This window comes from Vespula pensylvanica, chromosome 9, assembly GCF_014466175.1.
Source record: "Vespula pensylvanica isolate Volc-1 chromosome 9, ASM1446617v1, whole genome shotgun sequence".
NCBI lineage: Eukaryota > Metazoa > Arthropoda > Insecta > Hymenoptera > Vespidae > Vespula > Vespula pensylvanica.
The window spans coordinates 294369-313377 of NC_057693.1; the positions used below are offsets into that span (position 1 = coordinate 294369).

The following is a 19009-nucleotide window of genomic DNA, read 5'->3' on the forward strand; positions in this document are numbered from 1 at the left end:
AAGAAGAAGAGAATGATCGGATAGCGACGGTGCTCAGCTTCCTTGGTCGATTGAAATTGAAGTCGGTTTTGTTTAAATTAAAAATCAGATTTTATATATGTAGGAAAGTTTGGAATTGTATGTACATACCTACGTATCTACGTACGTAGCAGCTTTTTCTTGTTCGTTGACTCGGGAGAAACGGCAAGAAAGTTTATTCCATTAGCTGCTCTCGAGACGCTGTGGCAAAGAAATCCGATGCAAAGAAACGTCGAGCTTTTAACAGTTAATATTGTTTCTACTATACTCGCACTGTCTTGCGAAGGAAAGTGGTGTTCCTCGTGGTAACCGTCTATTCTATTCTTCTCGTATTTGAACGCACACTAGAACGACGTCAATTTTCGTCTCTAGTCGAAAGGATTATTTCTTCTTTTTCTTTTTTTGGAAAGCTGAAAAAAGAATTAATAAAAGAATTAACGCTTTTTGTTCAAAGAAGTTCGCGAGGAAAAATTTAGATTTTAATCGAAACCGTTCAAATATTTTTCGCAGTCGAAATTTCAAGTCGTCAAATTATTTATACGTGTTCTTTATCATTGAAATTGTTTACTCTATTTATTAGATGATTAGAAAAAATAAACAATCCGTTGTATACGTATTTAATCGTCAAATAAGATATAGATGAGTAGGTAATTAAAAAATGTTAATGCGTGTACACATAGTCAAAAGGTCTATCGCTATAATAAGTAAAGTAATTCACTTTGATTTACCTTGAAAATAGTTTCCTTTTTTTCTTTTCGTTTCATTAACACCATTTTATTATATTGATTTATCATTTTAATATGAAATATTAAAATTAATCTTTACATTAAATAATAATTAAAACTTCGAATTGTGCATGCTTTTCTCATTGTTTTTTAAAAAAGAAAAAGAATATATATATATATATTGAAATGAAGTTTCATTCGTGATCAATTAATTTTATGTAATACTTTTTTATTTTATATAATGTTCTTTCAAAGATCAAAGCAGACTTTGATAACAGCTCCGAATAATTAATTGTAAATGAAGTAAACATTCAGTAGTCTCTAATATTGTTATATTCGAGTTTCTAATATTTGTATGGGATGATATTCTATTGATTACTGTTTCGAAGCGTTTGTATAGGGAACTCTTTGGTGAAGTCAAGCAATGAGGAATTGGGAAATAGTTGCGCTGGAAGTAGACTATTTGGTTGTCGCGTCGTTTCATCTTCCGGCTTGTTTAATTAAACAATAGTCGTTGACGGAAATGGAGCGAGAAGATCGTTCGACCCCCTCCTTTTTCCCCGCTATTCTCTTTACGTGTATTCTCCAGTTAGATTACTGTTTTGACAAAAATGGAGATACCGATTCAAGATAACAAAAGGGTTACGAAAGACCTTTACGTATTTAATTTATGATACTTCTCTCGCGCGATAATACGACCATGTCGTATAATGTAAATCTTTATATTCTCTCGAAAATTTGTCGTAGTACATAGGAAATAATTTGAGGATTTAATATAAAGCGAGTGGTATAGAGTTTTAAAGAAAAAGAAAGAGAGAGACCGAGAGAGAAGGAAAACAGTGTGGGTGGTATTTTCAGGGCCGATAACAGTCATACGGACGAAAATTCACAGTGAACGCTTTTGAAAATAGATACGACATCAAAAATAGTTCCAGTTGGCCCAAGTTCTCGAACAGCAATACTTCTCTTTCTCTTTTGTCTTTTTATTTACAACATGAAAACGCTTTTTCTTGTTTCTTTTTTTTTATTTTTATTTTTTTTTAATTTCTCTTTTATTTTCTTTCTTTCTTTCTTTTTTTGACATTTGCGATAAATCAAAAAATTTTTCAAGTTGTGGAATATATAAATAAAGATATTTCTTTTTTAACGGAAATGGTCCAATCAGTTTACAAAGTTAATCGAGGATGTTACTCTTTTTGATTTTATTTTTTATTTGTTTATTTATTTTTTTTTTACCACGAAAAACTACTAGACGACTTTGTTACCATTTGTCACCTCGCATGAAGAGAAAACTTTTGAACGAGCTGACTAGATTAATTATTAAAATCGATTAAAACGATTTACGGTGCTTGTTTTCCACCGAAGAGGCGAGCATGCTCGTTTTGTATAAATATATCGCGAAATTGGTGAGCACTATTTTTTTTCCTCGTCGTTCTTTCATGGGAAATACAATGAGATAGGAGAGGGATGTTCCATAGGGCACGTTCGAATTAAGTTTATATTTTTATTTTCCGACAATTCCTCGATACCAAAGTTAACTTGTCCAAATTTTTTCAAAATTTTAGGATTTAAGATGAAATTTGTTGAGTTTAACGTTTCGTATCTCAATGAATATTCACGCTATCAAGATCCGAGGGACTTTATCAAAAAATAAACATTACGATTTACAGCAAAATTGTCAAAATATTAGAATCTAAAATTTACACAGAAACGTATATTTCTCTGTAAAAGATGATATTCCATTTTTAGAATATATCATATCAAAGAAATACAAATACGCGGAGATATTACGATCTTCTTATATAATTATTTTAAATGTTACTTGATCGTTTAAATCCCAAAAAGAAGAAAAACAATGAAGGAGAGGAAAAAAATTACGATATAAAATTACATAAAAATACAAATTATATATTAAAAGTATAATTATAGAAAATGTAGCTCGGACGCGTTAAAAATAACAACGCGTTAGATAGGGAATTTCTTTCTTTTCTTTTTCCTTTTTCTTTTTCTGAAAAAATTTTCGATATCACAGAAAGAATTCATATATGGATATAACGTGGAAAACTTTATAAAGGAAGATCTCCGCTTATATTAAATATAGATCTAAGATATAGATATCGGAAATAAGCTTTTCATATTTCAAGCAAACTTGTACGCATTGCATTTGTTCATTCTAATATCGGCGAGCAGTGGGTGGACGAGATAAGACCTAATCAAGGAGATGCGGTTTTATCCATGGTAAACGAAGACACACTGCGACTCGTTCAGAAAAGAAGAGAGAAAGAGAGAGAGAGAGAGAGAGAGAGAGAGAGAGAGAGAGAGAGAGAGAGAGAGGTGCAAAGAAAGAAAGAGAGAAAGAGAAGGCTTGACGGAAAATACGTGCCTGACATAACAAAAGAAGTTTAAATTTACTCTGAAAGAATCCTCGCGGTTTATCGTTGCAATTTTATCTTGGCCTTTGTCAAAGGTTATCTCTCTTTATCTCTCTCTCTCTCTCTCTCTCTCTCTCTCTCTCTCTCTCTCTGCCCTGTCTGTCTCTCTGTCTCAGCGATTAAATGAATTTGATTGTGCTCTTTACAGAATTTTATCCGTACATTTTCACTCTTCTTTCTTCAACTTTCCGTCTGTAACCAGGGAGAATGAGTTTCTTTCAGAAGATTTAATTAGTAGAAATCGATGATTATTTTTTTTTTGTTTAAAAAAACTTAAAGAGGATTAAACGAAGCTATTCGTTAGATTCTACCGTACCCATATCTATTCTTATCGTTTCGCAATTTTTTTATCTACAAAAAACGAAAAAAGAAAAGGAAAAAAACAACTATTCATTATATTACGTACGTGTTTGCCTTGGGAACGATTATCGCAACCCAGTAATGTCAGCGTAGTATACTCTAAGTAAAAAATTTTGATTGTAAATTCAAAAAGAAAAAAGAACAAAACATAATTGTCAATCGCGTACTCTTGAAACAACCGTTAAAGTCGCTGAAATTTTCCGATCGTTCGTTTCGAAACTGTCAAGTAAAGTTATAATCGCGTTACGTTAGATGGTCCATAGAAAAGTTCGGGAATGCGGGATTCGTTCGACGTCTCGTCATCGACATAGAACAGAATTTCTTGATCGTGTGGGATTGATCGTGACGTCGAACGTGAGATCGAAAATAGATCGATTAATATGTATGTGTACTCGTCTTTGGTTTAGCATGTTGTTTGTAATGAATAAAAAAAAAAAAATAGAGAAAAATGTGTACTCGTCTGATTTTCTATTTAGCATGTTGTTTGTAATGGATAAAAAAAAAAGAAAAAAAAAAAAAGAACGAGAAACAAAAGAGAAAAAGATATCTTTCATTTAACCGCTCAGTTACAGTGAATTGATGAAAAATCAGAAAGCGATCGTCGCGTCGAATTTAATTGGTTACAAACATAAAGTAACAGAAGAGAAGAGGACGAAAAAAGAAATTCAAAGGTTGCCTCGTCGGAGTTATCGGGGTAAATTGAAATGACACGCTTTTGTTTACGATTAATTAAAGGAGATTCCCATTTGTAAAGCTAACCAAAGGTCGAGTACCAATTTGCACTTCTTCTATATACTCCACCGCCATTGGTCTGCCGTGAGTATCACTCGATAAACCTATCAGTTTTTCTTTTGACTTTCTTTTTTTTTTTATTTGTATGTACATACATATTTTCATATTGTTTCTTCGAACCACTCGAGGATACGAATCTTTGTTTTTTTCCACCCTGTAATTCGTTAGTATTTTACGTATTCATTATTACCAATTGTTTCCATTTCGCTGTGTCATCGAAAGGAATAGATAACTAACCGACTATTATTGTTTTTAATATTACCGGTTATTTTAAAACGGCCATTATCAAACAAATTTACGATGCAAAATCGATGTTCAATATACATCCAAGATGAGTGCACATTTATTACGATACGCATATATTCTATACGTTTTTTCATTTAAAAAAAGCAATCAATGAAACATTTTTTACCGTTCCTATACAATTGGAATATTATTTGTTTTTTTTTCTCTTTCTTTTGCGAGGGAGGCCGAGCCACTGAAAAAAAATGGTTGTTCAAGTTTAATAAACGCATATCCGAATATTTTTTTTTCGACTGTAAATACGAACTTATTCGTTATCTCGAAGTCGAAACGCTTCAGGAGGGAGAATTATTCAACGGAAGTGGTAATCGTACAACGAAGGTTCTCCTTACTTTTACGTTTTTGCTTCGTTGCTCGTGTTCTCTGTTACCTTGGTCGTCATAAAATGATGGCTCTTCCGCGGAACGGGTGACGTGCGCGTAATTAGACGACTTTCGATAATCGATGAAACGACGTTGGATCGAGATAATTTAAGAGGTCAAGAGCATCCTATTTAAAACGACGTTATTAATCCGTTAATCACAGAGATAGATAGATTTCTGATCGCTCAATATATGGATATATATGTATTTAACAAATTGAGGTATCGTACGAGATAAGAATTGAAAAGTGATCCATGTATTTATTCTTTTGTCACGAAAGATATTAAACGTTAACGCGTTCTATCGCTTCAAACGTTTAATTATTAAACTCATCGATGAAATTAATTCATTCGTCATTCAGACACCACTGTGTCTTTTGTGTTTACGACACAATGCAAAATGTGATTTTATTAAGTTAATCTATCTAGACGAAGTCTTCATTATTCGATACTTTTTTCACTTTACTCACTCGTGAGATTCTCTTTTAACATTTCTCTTTATAACAACTTTTCTATGAAAATTAATTTATAACGTAATAAAAAAAAATATATATATATTAATTGCTATCTCTCTATTGATATATTATATACGGGTTTACGGAAGCGTTTAATGAGATGTCACTTTGCTTTTATCTCCTTTTCAAGTTGAAGTTCTATCGTACACCGGGTACACCGGGTACACCAGGTACATGGTAAAAGAATAAATAAATATGATATTTTTGTAGAAATATTTGAGAAGGAGATACGCGTTCTTATAAAGCGAAGCGTGTCTGAGAAAAGACAATTTTGAAAGGGACAAGATTGTGTTGTCGCCGGCTGGCGAAGACTAGGCGAAGTAAGGCGGGAAATTCGAATCTTACGGTCGATGGAAATTGGTAAGAAAAAAAAAAAGTGAGGAAGAGAGAGAGAGAGAGAGAGAGAGAGAGAGAGAGAGAGAGAGAGAGAGAGAGAGAAGGGTGCGTCGTAAAGCGCTATGGCAGACGGCACGCAACGCCACACCGTATGTATACCGTGTTATTATCCCCGCCTTTGCGATTCTTCGTTCTTATTTCTTTTTTTTTCTTCTTTTCCCTTGAGAAAGAGAAGGAAAAGAAGCGTTCGGCAATAAACTTGGGTGTTTTCTCGCAAAGAAAATTGCACGCACACGTCGACACGCTAAAAGTAATCTCAAGGACGGGATGAAGAAGAAAGAGAGGAAGAGATGGAACGAACCTTTCGCAATCGAGTTTAAACATGGATTAAGAGGAGTACTGCCAATTAACGATGATTAGGTAGTAGTTGCGATTAGAAATATCCGTGACTAACTTTCGCCACTTCTCTTTTCTTTTCGTATTTGTTTCATTTTAATTTCTTTTTCTTTTCCTTTCTTCTTGTTCTTCTTTTTTTTTCTCTCTTTTCTTTTTTTATGCAAGTATCCTATCGATTTCTTCTTGATTATGAGATATATCTTGTATATACATATTTGATATTAATTATGAATATTAATATATCGGTATAATTTACGAGAGATATCAAGTTGACTTCTCTGTACGTCCGATACGTTGAATGTAGCAATTTACTTATGTAGTAATTAATAGTTTCTATTTTTTTTTTTTTTTTTTTTTATGAAGAAGTTAATTAAATAAATTATATGAATATGTAATATGTGTGTAAAAGTTGTCGGAAGGTAGAAATATCCTCGATAAAACTTTAATAATTTTTTTTCTTCGTTTGATCTATCGTTTAAGAAACGATTGATCAAATCCATTGTTCTTATAGGCAAATCATCTTCACGGTAAATTATATATTATAGCGTTTATCGTGGATATCTGTGATTTATGTCGGTTAAAAGTGCTCTTTAAACGTTGTCGTCGGATATTTTCTACGAATATCCTTAATTATCGCATTTCGAAGCGACTAAGCACGATTACAAAACGTTTAAATTCTCGTCGTTTGTCATTGAGGTTGCAACAGAGGAACAAGTTTTTCCTTTGGTAGTTTATTTCTATCGTGGAGAAATGAAAATGGTACTAATCTAAGATATGATCGTTCGTTCGGTTGATCGAATAATAAAAAAAAAAGGAAAAAAAAAAACCAGATGAAATTCATTAAAAAGTAACATCTTAATATCTTTGACATTAGCTATGCTTAAAAAAATCATATCCAATTTATTTTATATTCCTAATGCTTTGAATTTTTAATTAAATACGAACAAATATTAGTACGCTGTGTGTGAAATACGTGAAGAACAAAAAAGAAAGTATTATTTTATCTTTTTTTTTTTTACTCTATCATTAACGAATTCACTGTTATATCATAAAAGTTAATACTTCGACATAATTGTAAAGATCTATGAATAAATGTAACTAGCTCTAAGATTGATTTTGATTTTTGGAGATACGAATAAAATAAATATATGTAGAAAATTTAATATGAAATATTTGTCTAAAAAAAGTTATCTAATTTCGATAGACGATTTTTAATTATTTTCGTGACTCATTAATTATATGTGCATATGTTCTGATTAGTTCACACTTTTTAAATTAAAGTATACTTGTATTATATAATGAAGTACTGTATTTTTGTCTGTATTCAGGAACATTATAGAATTGATATTAACTCGTAATTATGGAAAATGACGTGACAAGTCGAACGGATGGTTAGTAACCTTATGAGTCATTCGTGCAACAACGTTCTCGATTTATCTTATTTTCGTGTGATTTTACTACGTTGCTGCTTCGAGCACACACGTTCGTTCTCCGAACATTTGGATAACATTACCATCGCATTATTTCTTCTCGTTTATTCTCTCTTCTAGATTCGATAAGAACGCAAGAATTCTTTCGCAAAGTTGTTACATATCTACTACATACGTAGTCTGTCTAACCATTATTCGAAGAAAGAAATAATTTTCCCTCTTTTTTTTTTGTTCTTCTATTTTATTATTATTATTATTATTATTATTTTTTTTTAATTATTTTTTTGTTTTCATATCCATTGAACTTTATATTTTTAAGATTTGATTTCATCTAAGTTAATAATAAGTAAGGAAATAAGATAATAATCGAAAGTAATTCGTATGAGAAATAAAATAAATAGAAAGATCTATTGATTGGTTGGTATTGACCAACAGCTGGATATGACATAAAATCAATTAGAAAGTATTAAAAATTGAGAGAGGAGATATATAAGCGTTTTAAATGGGATATCCTTTAGAAAAAAATTACGATATAATCATATTTTTCTCTATTATAAGATAATGTAAAGTAGGTGGAAGATAGACTTTTTCATGAAATAATAATTTGAATGTTGTGTTTTTACGAGATGAAGTCGTAATTTTGTTTTACCGCGTATACGTTTGATTTTTTTTTTTTTTTTGAATTTTCTACCTTTACGTTCTTTGTAATTCACGATCGGTAACGAGATCGTAGATTTAATTTTTTCATGTATCTATATAAATAAAAAATACGTATTTACATGGAAATTCGACTTGACAGTAGATTTGAGCCACGTCATAGTTTTATTACTATTCACGATATAATGATTTCCGTAAATTTTTTTCCCCGAACGAATTCTGATTATAATTTTTTCCCCGTTTTCGTATTTTACTGTTAAAGAACATTGCTCGTAGTTATTTAACTCTTTGTACTCTTCCACTCAGTCGTATCCAACGTGACACAGTATTTAATTAGTAGAGCAAAGCAATATGAAACATCGTTATTTATTCGAAAATTATATCGAAAATGTATAAGAACCATATTTTCTCGGAAATTATTTCAGGTAGCAATTTGAAATCGTTGTTAAATACATACTGTAAAATGAGACATGAGTATCGACTATCTAATGGTTAAAAGAGAGCACTTTTTATTAATTAGATACAATGTTACGTCATGAGAGATGAGCGTAGAGTCAAAGGTTAATTGGGAACGGTAATTAAGCGATTTCGTACGTTCGTTATAAGTTCACGTAGATTAAAATTCTTCGTAGATTAAAAAAAAAAAAAAAAAAAAGAAGAAAGAAAAGAAAGAAAGAAAGACAAAAAAATTGTGTTACCCGAAGGATAGCTGATTTATCATGAAGTTTGTCGTACGTGTGGCCTTTCGAAGAAAAATACTCCTACGATAAGGAGTCTACGCTTACGTAAAAGCATCTCGAAGATCGAGGAATCGCAAGCGAAAGCTCTTTCTTCTCGACTTGAGAATCCTTCGTTCGCTCGCGGCGTCGTCGGTTTGTTTTTCCTTCTCTTTCTCCTCTTTCTTTCTTTTAAGAGGAGCTACCGACGTTGACATCGGGTAAACTTTCTTGGCTAGATAGACCATTTCTAAAAGAGAGATCGCGAAAGCGTGGAAGGAGAAATGCGATAAAGAGAGAAAGAAAAAGATAGAAAGAAAGAGGAAGAAAGAAAGAATGAAAGAGGGACAGAGAAAGAGAGAGAGAGAGAGAGAGAGAGAGAGAGAGAGAGAGAGAGAGAGAGAGTAAGAGAAAGGAGAAGAGGATGGATAGGTTCCGAACAAATACACGCGCGACTCTTCGAATCAAAGCGCGAAATCGACAGTTCGAAGCGTTCGTTATTAGCACCAACGAATTTGAATGTCGTCGATATTCCGCGAGAGGACTGCTTCTGTTTTAGAGTTAATGAAAGTCAAATTATCGCGAATAATGACGCCTCGTTCCTAAACGATAACGATAGATCGATAGAACGTTTACAAAAGTCTTTTGCGTTTTTTCATAGATACTTTCTGTAGTATTCCTTTGCTAAATCGAGATATTTTAGATATATCGTAGCTATGTACGAAAAATATATCCCAACGAAAAGTGTCCATTAGGATTAGTGTGAAATATAGATTTCTTTTTACAAAAAAAAAAAAAAAAAAAAAAAACGCCGATAGGTTAATTTCGTTTCGTTTGTGGTTTTTTTTTTCTATTTGGAGGGAGTCAAGTCTTTATCATAAATTCATCAATTTTGAGTTAATCATTTAAGAGGACGACTGACGACTCTCTCTAAAATCTTATAATGGTAAACAGGCATCAAATAGAATGTCGTTTTAAAGATCTTTTTATTCTCTTTACAATAGTACTTTTTTCCTTTTGTTGAAACTTTTATTTTATTCAATATTCAAAATGCGTATCATAAACCTTCATCCAGTAATAAATCCAGTAATAATCTTTTAGTCTTTTAGTTCAGTGTTATGTTGAACATTTTATGATATATCTGGTGTTATTAAATGTTCAAAACGTATATCGTCGACCTCCATTCAGTAATAAAGTCTTTGCTCAGTATTACGTCGAACATATTGCAGTATATCCGGTGTATTTCGGTGAATTTGTGGGCCGATATCTTGGGCAACAAAATTGTTGATCCATTATTTTCATGAAATAATTTGACCAAAGAGTCATAGTTTAACTTTATTGAGATTATTATATTTGTCGATTTATCGTTGAAATCATTGAAATTGACATGAATATAAGGAAAAAAGAGATGTTTTTTGTAACGTGTTTCTTCATATTACGTAGCTCCAATACGACAGTTTTTAAAGCAGCATTTTCTTGATTATTCACACCCTTGAATTTTTGTTTTTTCCATGGGGAATATTTAAAATATAAAATATATAATACCATCCGATCGATCGAAGAATGTCGTGAGATTACACCGGATGTACTGTAAAAAGATGTAACATTGAGCAAAAACTAAATTACTGCTCGGAATTAATAACGAAACGCGTTTTGAATATTTAATAAAATAAAAATTGTATTCAACTCGAAAGCATTTTTTTCTCATTTAAAATTTTTGATGAAAATCATTAGATCTCATAAAATTTTATGATTGACACGTTTCTTTAGACGCATGTCTTTTAAATTAAATTGAATCGTTCGATCGATCGATCAAGAAGTCGTACAATTAATAAAAAGAAGATATCGAAACAATATAGAAACAAATTTCTCGATTCTTTTAAGAGGAAGTTAAGTCGATAAAGCGACTTTTTAAAAGAAAGTCACTTTTTATAAGTGATAAAACTCGTAAATCTCGTTGTGATTGCATTTCGTGTGTCATAGACCGGTTTACTAACTTCAAAAGTTCGTAAACTCGTGCCAACATTTCGCATTGGTTAGAAGCTAACGACGACGTTGACGTCAACGTCGAGGGTATTCAATTTTGGCATAGAGTAAAACGCAGAGAAAGGAGAAAAGGCTAGCTGCCTCTCTCCGACAGGTTGTAATTAACTCGTAGTGGTCCGCAGGGCCGTATCCGTTGATCATGTTCAAACTTTCCTATATTATCTCGCAGACGCACAAAGATTTCGTACCTATCAATCTTGAGAATATCTTATTAGAGGAATAACGATAACACAGATATTATCGATTTTAAAGAAAAAATGACACGTGTTTTATTTTTCAGTAATTCACTCGTTTCGTTATAATAATAAAAATATAATTACAGTTATTAAAGCGATCATTAATAACGATCATCGTATATTTCAAGGAAAATGATCGATTAATAGAAACGACAGAATCAACGATACTCGTGAATACTTGTTATGGAGAACGCAAACGTTCTCTAACATCTAACGTTATCTAAATTATTTAATTCACTTAAGTTATCTAAGACATAGATACCTAGCTATATCAAAAAGTATTTTCTCATGAAAATATTTGTCGTGAATATTCGCCATAATATAGGTCCTAGCAAACGAGATGATAATTTTGAATGATATATTTTAATTAACGAGCATATATGTTTAATGTTTACGTTTCTTTGAGATTCTTTTATCAGTATCTTCTCTCTTCACTCTGATCGGAGTTTTAACTTTTTAATTAGTTAGTTGAGAATCTTAATATATTGTTGATGCTTGTACGTACATAGAAATGCGCATTATATTAAGTTTAATGATTCTCAAAGTTATTTATTTTAGCACAGATCGTTTGATTATTAATACTATTTTACTGGCACTATCGGGTGTCATCATAGATTTACGATCATACTATTCGTCGACGGTTTCAACTGAAAGATTTGTAAAATCGAACAATAATTAAATCAGCCGATAATTCTTGTTTGCGTAACGCAGCCGAAAGATATCGACTAGTGAATTTCCATTTTAATTACGCGAATCCACATATACGTGCGTGTAATTAACAGAAATTTTAGTAGAAATCGGAGATGTTCCTCCAGTAGCGAGGTCAAGGGAGGGGGCAGTAACACGTGCCGAGATTCTATAAAACGTTAAACTAACGATTTAATTACACATCGCAATTACTCTCTCGAATTATCGAATACATGTGCTTTCGTTGCTGGAGGGCCAATCTAAACTGGAACTTTTTACTCGAATGACACCTTTTTTTTTTTTTTATTTCTCGATTTCGCCGTAGAATTCTAATTGAAATAGAAGTACCTTGTATATATGTTTGTATTATGAATGCACATAATATATAGTGCTTATACGTGTATACTTAAAGTACATCGTCTGAGACTCCATTTACACTTTCCAACTCGAACTCGAAAGTATTTTCTACCATTCGCGAAGCGTTAACCTTTCAAGAAATGCCTCCAAACAGTTTAATCGAGGAGATAATCGTTCACTGTACATTATCTCTCTTTAAACTTATGTAACTCGGTCTAAGATCAATCAATTTTAAAGATATCAACACGATTACAATAAGATAAATCGATTTATGAGATTCGTATATTTTTTTGTTATAAAAACTTATGGCAAAAGATTGTAAAAATTTTCTTTCTGTGTTTTCTTTTTACTTTTTTTTAATTAGTGCCACATTGAAAAATCATTTTTATTTATTTATTTCTATCTTTTTTTTTTTTTTATTTTTCTTACATATTTCACACAGCACATAAATAGACAAAAATTATTCAATTTCATAGTGTTAGAATATTTCTATGAATGAATATATTTAAATACATTCAACTATTTAGGTGTTAGCTGCCGCGTTTACACGGCAAATCTCAACTCTCTTATGAATTACGCTTCGATTAATATCGTGCTGTCGATTTATCGTTAATAAGCTTAAAACTAGTAGACCGCATGGCGCATATAAATACGTAGTTGGTTCGTCGAATAAATCGACTGAAAGCTTTTCCCTTTCATCGTTTTCCTCCGATTTTCCAGGCTCCAAATTCCAATTCGATACAATATTCGTGAACACAGATAGTATTTTGTGCTTTTAAACAATACCGAGAATAATTGTTATATCTATTTTTCGTTTTTTAAATAAAGCCACGTTGAAAGTAATTACAAACAAAATCGAACTATTTTTGATTTTCACTTGACACATAAATTTGTTGAGCTATCTTAGAAATTATAAGATCTCTTGTTTCTATTAATTTCCATTGTTTATAATTGCGTTAATATTGTTAATTATTATTAAACAACTTATAGGAATTAATTTATAACAATTTTTACTTTTTCATTGTATATAATAATATACACATATATTATTTAATATAAATATATATAAATTTTTTGAATTTGAATTCGCGAGAGATAAATCGAAGATCGATCTTCCCATTGTTCTAGAATTATTATTTGAATGCACGTTGTGGTTTAGTTCATCAGTATTTTGCTGTTATTTGAAATTTTTCAGATTCAAAATTGAGACTGGCAGGTGATACGGTGTTACGGTGATAAGAAGGATCAACCGGGGAAAAAATTTGGGCGTATAGAGGTGATGTCGAAGATGATACTCTACTAACAAACAAGCGTGGAAATTAACCGATTGTCGAAGCGAAGCGAATTAACGTTTTATTAACGCCATGTAAGCACTTCGCTGCTCTTTTGGCCTACGCAGAAGGGAAATACTATGATGATGGAGAAGCAACGGCGGCCATCTTTGCGTGACAAACGAAAAACTATTAATGGTAAGTTTAAATATATAACAAGGACGAACAACATTATTATTTTATTGCACGCTTTTGTCCGATAAAAACAACAGATCTTTTCTCGCAGCACACAGAAGTACTACTGGATAAGAAGTAGGTACTAACTTACTTTGTTTGAAAATCGATATGTCATTTTTTTCGGTTTTGATTTCTTACTGGTTGCATTAATTTTTCAAGGGAAAGATCTAAAGATAACGTCGATCAAAATTCTCGTACAATCGGTAGGATGGAACAAAAATTAGGTATAGAAGAAAGAAAGAAAGAAAAAAAGATAAAAAAAAAAAAAAAGAAAAGAAAGAAAACAGTCCGTGCTTTTTTTTACCCTAGAAAAGTTCCTGAATATTCATAGGAGCAGCTCGTGTAAACCTTCGTGAGCTCGCAGAGCTGGTGCATTTGGAAACATAAAAAATTCCTATCCCCATCAGCGTTGCTCAAAATTCCGTAGAAGTGTTCCCGGTTTTCTACAACATTCATGCATCGTCTACAATAACGATTCCTTGATCCACATTGTACCGATGCGTTTCCTCGTAATTTGTCGAATTAATTGATAATTTATTTACGGTTTATATCTACATTATATACTTCGATATATTTCGAATAAAGCATCGGTAACAAGGTATCGGCGAGAGAATCGAGTGCGGTTTCGAAAATCGTGAGTCGTATTCATTCATTGTGTGCTTCGAAAATGGCGCAGATTCGATGTTTTCGCATAAAAGCGTAAGTATCGACGTAGACGTAGCGTGAAATTGGAAAGCAAACGAATGCGTGATAATCGATGCGACAAATGAAAACTGTGCTTGTTCGACCTACTGAATATAAGTGGTAGTGAGAGTGAATATACATTTTGTGTAGGAGCAAATCATGTGTATGAGTGTGTGCCTATGATTCAGAACCGCCTACTATTCCTTTTATATATTTCCTGCGTTTATTTCAGCCTTATTTTTTTTCTTTCTCTTTTTGTTTCAATTTTATTTGTTATTTGATATTTCCGTTTCTTTTTTACCCGATATAGATATTTAATAACTATATTTCTATATATATATATATATACATATATACATGTGTATACACATATATATTTATCATTAAACTTAAATTTTCATAAGGAACGAATTTTGTTTAAAGAATTTCTATGGGTTTATCTTTTTTTTTTTTTTTTGTTCTTTTTCAAGCGATCGAAGCGACTTTACCTTATTCGAACGAATTTTCTTATCCAAGGTGAAGAGTCATCATCTACTTGGTATTCACCTTCATAGACATCTATAATTTGTATTCCATTTGCACTTTTCTATTTTATGCATTTCCACGACGACGACAGTCGCAGAACATAACGACCAAGTAATCTATCCGTCTATTTATAGATGACCGTCCGATAGTACTATACTACCAGTCGATTTTGAAATGGTGTTCGCCGCAAAAGGTGGTTAACCTGAATCCTTTTTTCATTATCAAATAAAATGTTGTTTATAGTATACCGAGAGATAATAATCCACCCTTGTATTTCAGTTTTTGCAACATGTATTGGAAAATATGTAACTTCATTCTTATAATCGAAAACATTTATTTATATATATTTATTATTATATTTATATGTATATATATATGCATATAACAAATATGTCTTTATATTATATATTTTTTAAAAGGATAATTATTTTTTTTCATTACAATAAATAGTAGCTCAAATTGGTACGACGAAAAGATCTCATATATCTTAGAGATGAAACAAAAATATATTACGCTAAACTAAACCAGTTAAATTATTTTAATAGAATAGAAACTAGTTAGTAAACTAAACCTAATAGAAATATTCTTAGAACGCACATGACTGAAGCTCGTCTAAAAATTAAATATACCTATATTCGTTTCGTACATAAACATTCGATCAAAATGTTAAAAAGAAAAATAAAAGAATGTTTCTACAAGTTCCAAACATATTTTAACGAAATATTAAAATTTCAAATGTCAAATTTCAGTCTTTTATTTTAGAAAAAAAATTAAAGGAATATTTTATGATTGACTGGATCTTTTGATATCAATTTACTCAGATGGCTCGAGAGAGAAGGAGTGTCGCGTGTTCGTTGAAATTAATATTTTTCTTAGGACAATTGAAGAGAGAAAGAGAGAGAGAGAGAGAGAGAGAGAGAGAGAGAGAGAGAGAGAGAGAGAGAGAGAGAGAGAGAGAGTAACGTGACCTTGAGAAAAAAGAGTCAGTCTTCGTTCGAGTTCGAGCGTCATTCGAATCGTAATTACGTATCACGAAGCATACGTAATGTATGTATAGCAAGCAACATATCCGCTGCACGAAGCTGCTTTAAGAAAAGAGCGTATAGACGATTGGCACGAGGCTATGCTCCTCTTGCATAATCCTCATGCGCGTGTCCGTGCATAAGAACACGTTACTTTGTACCTAGCACGCGGAACGCATCGGCAACCTTTAACTTTCTTGCTCGGAGGCAAAAAAGGAAGAGGAGATGGAAAAGAAGAAGCTCGAACAAAGGCAGCCTTTCTTCGTCGTATGAGAGAATCGATTCGAGTCCGTACGATTACTCTTATCCCTCATTCTCCTTTTCCTCTTCGATCGTGAAGAAAAGAGAGTTCTCGTTGACCCTTAACCCGAGGTTAAAGGAAAAGAAATTTTCGATTCTTCTTGGTTTACTTTGAAAAGAGATACCTCAGACCGGCTATTCTCTTTCGATTTACTCCTTTTCGAAAATTTCTTTGTAGGAAAAGTGAAGAAAGTTAATACATTTATTGCTCTCTACTTTTTGATCTTATTTATTTTAAAATTAGATCCACCAGGAGCTTGGCAATTCCTCGAATTTCTGATTTTATAGTTGAGGATATAGAAATCGCAAATATTAAGCTTTTAACAATTTATATTGACATTGATAGATATAAACGTGATGAAATTTGATATTATAAGGCGAAAAGAAAGCATTTTAATGTATCCATCAATGCGCTAAGTGTTTTTTCTAATATTTCATTATTTATTCATAGATGAGCATATAAGAGTGTAATAATCAGTCGTGATAAAAGGGTCAGTTATAGAAGATAAATATGTAAAATATAGAGTGAATTCTATTACAATTTTACGGTTGTTTTTTTTCTTTTTTTATCCCTCCCCCACTTTCTCTCTCTCTCTTCAACTTCTTTTTTAATTATGAGATATTAGCTTATATAACTAGCTTGGAAGTAAACACGTTAACGTACAATACTATTCCCGCAGGATTTATCGTCGACGTTGAAATATTCATCGAGAGGACAAAGAGAAAGAGGAGACAGAGAACTATTCTCGGTCTATTTATCGGTTCGTCGCACGACGACACGCCTCGACGTGCCTAACGACTTTTCTATCTTTCTATCCTCCTCAACTCGCCTCGACTCGCTGTCATTTCGGAGATACCTCTCCGTTGCGCGAGTTTGCGGAAAGCGAGAAAACGAGAACGAATAAGTCGGCCGTGAGAATCTTGTCGACGTTGAAGAGCAAATAGAATCGGATTTCCCGTCTCTTCCATTCTTACTATTTTCTCCGCCCTTCAAAGTTCCTTATTTCTTTCTACCGAATCAACTTGTTGAACGTCGATCAATCGTCCATCTTAAAATAATAAATAAATTTTTCGAATGTTAATTTCCGATAAGTTTGTAATACAATTTGTATTATTATTTCTATTTTTATTTATTATTATTATTATTATTATTATTATTATTATTATTATTATTATTATTATTATTATTGATGTTGTTGTTGTTTACAAGGTGCTTGAAAAAGTTTATCGAATTTTTAAACATCATATACAGATTTATTCAATTGATAGTAAAAAAGAAAGAAGAACACAAATTTATTCATTTTAATCAATAATATCTGTCGTCATTGTCCACAATCACTTGCCACCTCATAGGTTATTGTCTGATACTATTATTTCTCAAAAACAATACATCTCTTCAGACAATGAAATTATAGACCCATTTTCCAACTTCTCGGTATTAGCAAATCGTGTACCGGACAAACGATTGTCTTGGATCGATCGGAATAAATGAAAATTAAATGGGACAATGTTCTACGAGTAAACTGGTTACGAGCAAATTTTAATGTTTTATAATAATTTATTGAATGTTTCTTTAATAATGTTTTCAATATCTCCAATTACATGTAATAACGTTAATATTTTCGACTCTAATTCTAATAATGTTTCTTTTTTTTTCTTTTTTTATTTTAATTGCAGCAGCAATATGAGATTTAGTATTATCTGACGATGGAGTTTGATCGATCAGTTGATATGGAATCCATTTACTTATCTTTTAAATTTTTTCCATTGATTTTAACTACCGAGAAACGCTTGATGCATTAATTCCAAGTTTAACTCTGCAAGCTCTTCCAATGATTGAGGAGAGATCTTTATCAAGAAGTTCTTGCAATTCATCGTTCTCAAATTCTTTCGGTTTTCCTGAACGCACTTTGTCATTAACGTCCATTTCACCATTTCTAAATCTTTTAAATCTCTTTTCACAAACATCAGCGGTTACGACGTTTTCTCCGTAGATTTCACAGATGATTCGTTTTGTATTCCGCGTCAATCTTTTTCTTTTCCTTTTCTTTTTTATTTTCCGGTTAAAATAAAAAAAAAAAAGCGTACAAGTGGCGTGGATGCACTTTATCGAGTTTCATTTTTACCTATAATCAAAATGAGATTGCGTTGTTACTTAGGATGTCGTAAATAAATTTTAAGTTCGTGAGTAAGCATTTTTTTAAAATTATAAAGCACCGTGGGAAGAAAAAAAAGCTCGCAGTAACTTCCAATTATTTACAATCCGACGAACTTTTGCAAGCACCTGATATTTCTCTTCTGAGCGGAGAAAACAGTATAAATCAATATTCTTAGTTTTATAGAAAAGTATTTTTTAATAATTAAAGTGGAATGTAAGAAGTGGAACATTAGATCTCAGATGTGAAAGTTGATAACATGCTGTTTCGTCCTATTCGATTTAAAAAAATGTACATCATACTCGATTTCGAAGCATTCTTCTTGGATTTTTTCTTCTTTCTTTTTTGAAAAGTGACAACTTAATTCAATCAAAATTTTCAGTTTTACTTGACGAAGCAGTTATACTTTGCATACGTATTTATACTATACTTGGATTAAAAATAGAG

General features: G+C 31.9%; 1 protein-coding gene across 2 annotated transcripts in view; it reads left to right on the forward strand.

The window, feature by feature from the left end:
• LOC122631707 overlaps positions 1-19009 on the forward strand; it is a 44709-nt gene that overhangs the window by 11647 nt on the left and 14053 nt on the right. For both annotated transcript variants that reach the window (XR_006327756.1, XR_006327755.1), the window contains exon 4: positions 13563-13836. The gene's annotated coding sequence lies outside the window, so the exon portion shown is untranslated. The remainder of the gene's footprint in view (positions 1-13562; positions 13837-19009) is intronic.